At 37.0% G+C, this 7,267-nt stretch overlaps 2 pseudogenes; one reads left to right on the top strand and one right to left on the bottom strand.

Moving 5' to 3' along the window:
• The first annotated feature begins 2,739 nt into the window (after positions 1 to 2,739).
• Positions 2,740 to 3,452, top strand: LOC108406069 (mitochondrial import inner membrane translocase subunit Tim17-A pseudogene; annotated as a pseudogene).
• A 1,636-nt stretch (positions 3,453 to 5,088) lies between these two features.
• Positions 5,089 to 6,282, bottom strand: LOC108406070 (MAP3K12-binding inhibitory protein 1-like; annotated as a pseudogene).
• Positions 6,283 to 7,267: the final 985 nt, after the last annotated feature.

The raw sequence follows: 7,267 nt of genomic DNA, 5'->3' as shown, positions 1-7,267 counted from the left end.
ACTGAGCTGGGTTGTTTGCTAAGACAGATCTGGGCAGGCCAAAGACAGGACTGTGGCCAATGTTGCAGTTTAGCAGAAAAGACCATTCAGAGGATCTGAGTACAGTTTGCCCAAGGAGAGAAACATATGAAAAATAATATATAATTTCACAACACACAGATAACTATGTGAGAGGGTAATTCTTCTACATAGGCTTCACTGAGAAGGTGATATTTAAACTGAGATCTGAATGACAAGAGGGAACAAGTTATGCAAAGATCCAAGGGCAGAGCATTCCAGGCAGAAGGTACAGCAATTGTAAAAGCTTTTCAATGGAAGCCATTTTGACATATTCCCAAGAAACAGAAAGAAAGTTATAGTAGCAAAAGCATATTGAACCAAGGGCCTAGTAGCAGACTGAAATCTGGAAATGTGTTTAGGAGTCTGACCTGCCCTATCCAGATATTCTATTGGATGCAGTAATACATAAAAACTCTGCTAGTATACAGCTCTGCCTCCTATTTATGTTGTTATTGCTAAAAATAAAATGTTTATACATTCTATGCCTATTAATATAGATTTCTAATTATTATTTTATGTGTGTTATTTTAAATTGTATGGGGGAAAATGAGTTGGAGAACAAAAATAAAAAAATACAGAGTTTTGTATTTAACTATATAGTTACCTTTACCAGTTTTCTTTATTTCTTCATATGGCTTCAGTTTTTCTCTTGCTTTTTCTTTTGCACCTAAATAACTATCATTTATAGGGCTGGCCTACTGTCAATGATTTGTTCAATTATTGCTCTTTTTGGAATTTCTTAATTTATTCTTCACTTTTGAAAAATAACTTCTGATACATAATTCTTGGTTGAAAAGTTTTTTTCTTTCAGCATTTTAAACATGCCATCCCATCCCACTGCCTTCTACCCTCCATGGCTTCTGAGGAGAAGCTGCCTGTTAATCTTAATGAAGTTCTATTATGTGTAATGAGTCCTTTTTTTTTTTGAGAGGGCATCTCTCATATTTATTGATCAAATGGTTGTTAACAACAATAAAAATCTGTATAGGGGGGTCAATGCACAATCATTAATCAACCTGACGCCTAATTCTCAACAGTCTTCAATCTTCTGAAGCATAACGAACAAGTTCTTACATAGTGAATAAGTTCTTACATGGTAATAAATCCTTTTTATCTTGATGCTTTGTAGATTCTCTTTTATGTTGACTTTTGACAATTTGATTATACTGTGTTTTGGAGTGGACTTATTTGAGTTTATCTTCCTTGGAATTCATTGAGCTTCTTGGACATGTGGATTCATGTATTTCATCAAATTTTTTGGCCATTATTTCTTCAAATATTTGTGCTCCTTACTCCCTCTCCTTCAGGACTCCAATTCTGCCTATGTTGGTATGTTTGATGGTGTTCCACAGGCCTCATAGGCTGTTACTTTTTTTTCTTCCTTTTTTTGTTCTATTGTAAACTGCATAATCTCAAATAACCTAGCTTCAAATTCACTTATTCTGCCTGCTGAAATCTGATGTTTAACCCCTGTAGTGATTTTTGTCTTTCATTTCAGTCATTGTATTTTTCAGCTGTACATTTATATTTGGTTTTCTTTTATAAGTCTCTCTATTTATTGATATTCTCTATTTGGTAAGATGTCATTCTCCTGATTCCCTTTAGTTCTTTGTCCATGGTTTCATCTAGCTCTTTGAGCATATTTATGATACTTGATTTAAATTCTTTGTTTAATAAGTCCCATGTCTGTGTTTCCTAAGGGACAATTTCTATTAATTTATATTTTCTTATAAATGAGACATTTTCTTGTTTCTTTGTACACTTCAAAATTTTTGTCAAAAAAGGACATTTTGAATATTATATTGTGTATTAGTAAGGGTTATGCAGAGAAACAGGACCAATAGGGGATGTATATGATTTTTTTAATAGGAAAAGGCTCATGTAATTATGGAGCCTGAAATTCCTATGATCTGGCATCCTCGAACTGAAAAACTAGGAATGCTGGTGATATGTCCATATGTGTCTGAAAGCCTGAGAACCAGAAGAGCCAATGGTGTAGATCCCTGTCCACATCAAACTGCCCAAAGACCATGAGCACTGGTGTCCAACGGCATGAGAATATGGATTTACCAACTCAAGCAAAAAGAGCAAATTTATTCTTCCTCTACCTTTTGGTTCTATTCTCAACATATTGCATGATACCCACTTGCATTGGTAAGGGCAATCTTTTTTACTCTATTGATTCAAATATTACTCTCTCCAAGAAATACCCTCACAAACACATCCAGAATAATATTTTACCAGCTGATTAGGCATTTGTTAGCTAAGTCAACTGGATACATTAAATTAACCATCGTATGTCGTCACTCTGAAATTAGTCTCCCTTGCCTTTGTGTTTTTCCCTTTCCTGCTGTAGATTATAAATGTTCATTTTTTAGTTATTTTTCTAATTTTTTTTGGTAAAGACTGTATTATTTGTCAGGTATACTCATTGAGGCATCTATTTCATTAGGTTAATGGTCAGCTCATGACATAAGATGTTTCCTTAAATGCCTGTAGCAAAAAACTCCCCAGTCTTTGCATATTAGTTCTGTGTTGCAGCATTCCTTCAATGGTTAGCCAGGCTCTTTAGCACTCTACATTTGACTTCACTTCTTGCTTGCATGGAGCATAAAGTTCAGCCACAGGTGAAAATTTTATGTCCTATGAATTCTTTAAAAAACATGAATGTAGGCCTGGCATGCCCTGTGCTGGTGAAGTCAAGATGGAGGAGTACGCACGGGAGCCGTGCCCCTGGCGAATTGTGGATGACTGTGGTGGGGCCTTTATGATGGGTACCATAGGTGGTGGGATCTTTCAAGCAATCAAAGGTTTTCGAAACTCTAGTGGGAGTAAACCACAGACTACGAGGGAGTTTGACAGCTATTAAAACCAGAGCTCCACAGTTGGGAGGTAGTTTTGCAGTTTGGGGAGGTCTGTTTTCTATGATTGACTGCAGTATGGTTCAGGTCAGAGGGAAGGAAGATCCCTGGAACTCCATCACCAGTGGTGTCTTAACAGGAGCCATACTGGCAGCAAGAAATGGACCAGTGGCCATGGTTGGGTCAGCAGCGATGGGTGGCATTCTCCTAGCTTTAATTGAAGGAGCTGGTATCTTGTTGACAAGATTCGCATCTGCACAATTTCCCAATGGTCCACAGTTTGCTGAAGACCCCTCCCAGTTGCCTTCAAGCCAGTTACCATCCTCACCTTTTGGAGACTATCGACAATATCAATAGGACTTCTTTCCCAGGATTTCTTCAACAGAACGAGCTGTAGTTCAAGAAAGGATGTCAAAAGATCAGGTTACAGTCTGTTTTCAAAACTATAGATGGGAAAACTATGGTCAAATAGGCAATGAAGAGACATTTAACACTTTTCTATTTAAAGGAACATGGGGGGATGGGATATAAAAAATAATACATTTATTTATTCACACTGGGATTGCATTTGTGATGAAAATAAATGTCTCTAATATTACGAGTACTCAGAAGATGAAGGACCAAAGGGCAAACCGCAGTGAAACATGACCATTTCCTTGGCAGCAGCTGTGCCTGGTTTGTGTGTTCTGCTAGTCAAACAATAAAATACTCCTGGAACTTGCTCTTTTAAGCTTAAAAAAAACCAAAAACCATGAATGTAGTCCTGGGCTTGTGTTTAGACTTCTAGATACACCAGTAGACACGGAAGCTTTACAAAGCCCTTATTTCCTAATGTATCTCCTCCCCTCACTTTCTTCCTCAGGCTTTTTGGTCTGTATACTGCTTAGTCTTATTCCTTGTCCATGGTTGCTGTGGCCAGTGTATTTGTCTGTTAATGCTTTAGACAAATGCCACCTGTGAGCTGAGACAGCTTTGAGGTGGATATAAAACAAAGCAAGCCCCTGAGCCAGTCCCTCATGGAGCCTCCAGACAGGTCAAAATACACAATCACAATTCTTTGAGAACAAGGTACATGTTTCCCTCCTTGGCACCAGAAATCTGCACCAGTGTGCAGTCCATTGTTTTCATGGCTGCTGCCAAGCTTGACGAATAGGGTATGATATTCAGGTAAGTTAAAATGCCACAATGTTTTCTTACTGAAATTCAGTAGCGTCTTTCTTCATTAAACATTATCCTGGTTGTTGTTAAGTTTTTGAGTCATTTTCAGAGTTCTTAAAAATGTTGATTCTAACAGTTTTTGCATGGTTGATTGCTGCTCTATTTGAGAGATGGAGTTTGGCAATTCCCTGCTCCATCATTTCCAGTAATATTCTACAGTTGATGACAATTGGATTTTGCAACATTGAAGTCACTAATTACCTTAGAAAGAAGTAGGGATGAAACAACTTATCTATTGGGACAGGATAGGAAGAATATTAAATGGGTAATAATGAAGGAAGCTTTGGTGGTAGGAAAATTATATATTATATTCTTATCAGTTCTATTTTTCTCAGTAAAATAAGTATTAACATCACCAGTTGAAAGCGAGGGCCAGGATCGAAGGATATTAAGTTTGAGGAGAAATATGAAATAGCCTTCTTAGAGAGTGGGAAACAAAAGATTTATTAAGATGATGTATATTTTTAGAGGATAAAGATGGGATCTTTTTTTTATTAAAACTGACATTAAAAATTATATGCACTAATTTTTAAAATTCATTTCAGTCAAGAAATTATTGAATACCTATTATGTAAAAAGCATTGATTTAAACTAACAAACTGGTTTACAATGATATTACAGATATAAAGTCCTTTAAATATCACTATTTAAAATATATCTTCCTTTCTGTGGTACACACACACACACAAAGATGTACTTTCAAATTGTTTTTCATTTTCAGAATACCTTATTTAAAAAGCAGAATAAATTATGATAATGCTATTTCTAATGCATTAAGTATTTCAAAATTCACTGTAATATTTGAAGAATACTTGCTGTAAAGTGGACTCACATGAAAATAAACCTTGCTTTCAAAGTCAGTGTGGATAAATACATATCCATTTAATTGTTTTCAGTGTAGTTACACATGTACATAAAAAACTAAAATGACAGGGATCAGAGGAGTTTTTCATGGCAGGTGATGTGTTGCTCTGGATCCTGCTTCTCTTGAATTTCTGAGCAGGGCTTGTTTGAGGGCACTAATTTTCTCAAGTTTAGCCAGTTGAATAGTTCTGTTGAAGTGGTTGAACTTTTCTTCTTTTCCCACAAATGTTTAGAAAGTGAACATATTCTGGAGAGATGCCTTCCAGTTCAAGGATTTTATCCTCAAGTTTTTAAATTCTCTTATAAATATTTCTTGGCCCTGGACCACCTGTCTGTAATTTCAAGCTAGCCTCAATATTTTGCAGTCGTTCTTCTACAGCTTGATTCCCACAATCTCAGAGGATGCTGTTAGGGTTGTGACTTGACCCTTGAATTCTTCCTGGTCTAATCTGTGGTCTGTATGTATTCACAACTCTGGAAACTTACACGACTTTTAAATTCAGGGTAAGGGGTAAAAATGGCATCTGTTCTTGCACAACTATTTTCTTGGTTACAATCAATAACATTACAAAATTCTATGACATTGTTTTCATTAATTTCAGATTACTTTCTTTCAATTAGTGCAGGTATTCATCTGTCAATTTCTGCTTTTCCAGCCTTTATTGAGCTATTTCTGGATCAAAATGGATCTGTGCCTTTTTCACATCTCCTAAATCACAATTATCATGCTTTTCTTCCTCTTTCTGGTCACCAATGGGAAATTTGTCAATTACTTCGTTCTTGTCTCCTGTTTCTATTTTCCCTATCTTTTCAACAATACTTGTATTCCTCTCTTTAATTAGAGGCTGAAGTTATGCTAAAAAAGGCTGTAAATATAAAATGTGTTACTCAAGTGCTCTAAAGAGCAAAGAGGGATGGAATGCCAAGAGGCTCTGGAGCTTGTTACAATTGATTGTAATTTTCACCACATCATCTCTGAGGTTAAGCTTCAAAGGGGCAAACCAGAAATTGTTCGGCCAGGGTATGCAGGGAGCAAGAGATTTTACAGAGCACCTCTTGGGAGATGTTGGGGCTGCAGCTCCACTCCAGGCTACTGTCACAGATGCTTGGGAGTTTAAGCTCAGTGACAGCAGCCATGACACCTTTGCAGGCAACCCCTGCTACTCTTAGGTGCTCCCAAAATGCCATCCCCTTTATCCCCTGCATTCCTAAGGTGATGTATTATTATTGCCAGGGTATACCTATTTGAAATTTGTGAACATGAATTTGAAGTGTGAAAAATCAGTAGAATTGTCTGATTCTCATCAGCAATGTTTGGGTATATACCTGGAGAAGGCAGACTGTTAAGACTGACTTAGGTTATGAGTCATAAATGTAGTATAATGTAGAGAAAGAGAGGTAATTATGTTGAGATTGTTTGCCAAGGAATGATTATAATTATGGACAATGGAATTTAAGCTAGAAGAGAATGAGGAGGACATAAAAAGAATAATTAATAGTATAAATTAGTGGGAGTCAGTGGATCAGAGGTCCTGATGTGGAGTGACAATTTTTGAAGTTGAGGGTTGCTACAATAAATAAGTCAGAAGGTTACAACATGGTGGCTAGAGTGGCAGTTACATTGGTGTGAATGACTGATGAAGGTGAAGGATCATGGGTGTGAGGGCAGAAAACCAAGAAGACAGAGGTTACCCAGATTATATTTGTGAATTTTGGTGTCATCAAATTAATGACAGAAGTACTGGTGGTGAGAAAGGCTGGAGGTCTAAGGCTAAAGTCTTTAATGAATAAGAGGGAATGACTGGGAAATATGTGGATGATGATTAAAAGGAGGGATAGTGTGTAGTTCCTCTTATGGTGTGCCTCAATGAAGTAGCAACCAGAGAATGGGTCTAGGTACATATATTCATGTTAGAAGGACTCCCTAGGCATCCCCATACATAAGCACTGAGACAATTTTATGGATAATATCTTTTGTTGTAATTGGTGAAGGGCATGAAATAAATGAAAGAGAGAAAGGGTGAGCTATGGTGTCCATTCTAAATGGTTTCAAGGAATATCTACAGCTACCTGAGTAGTGTGCAGATGAACAGTACCCCTAATCCTTAGCAATCTATGACTATAGCAGTGATGGGGGCTGTATCAACCACAGTATACCTTATAAAACTTCTTGAGATCTGGATTATGTGTATATGATGAAAAGGGGGAGGGAGACAGAAGGAATGTGGCTACAGGTGTTGAGGTTCTCTGAGGTCTGACTTATT

This window comes from Manis javanica, chromosome X (assembly GCF_040802235.1).
Source record: "Manis javanica isolate MJ-LG chromosome X, MJ_LKY, whole genome shotgun sequence".
NCBI classification, from domain to species: domain Eukaryota; kingdom Metazoa; phylum Chordata; class Mammalia; order Pholidota; family Manidae; genus Manis; species Manis javanica.
This window is presented reverse-complemented; position numbering and strand designations above follow the sequence as displayed.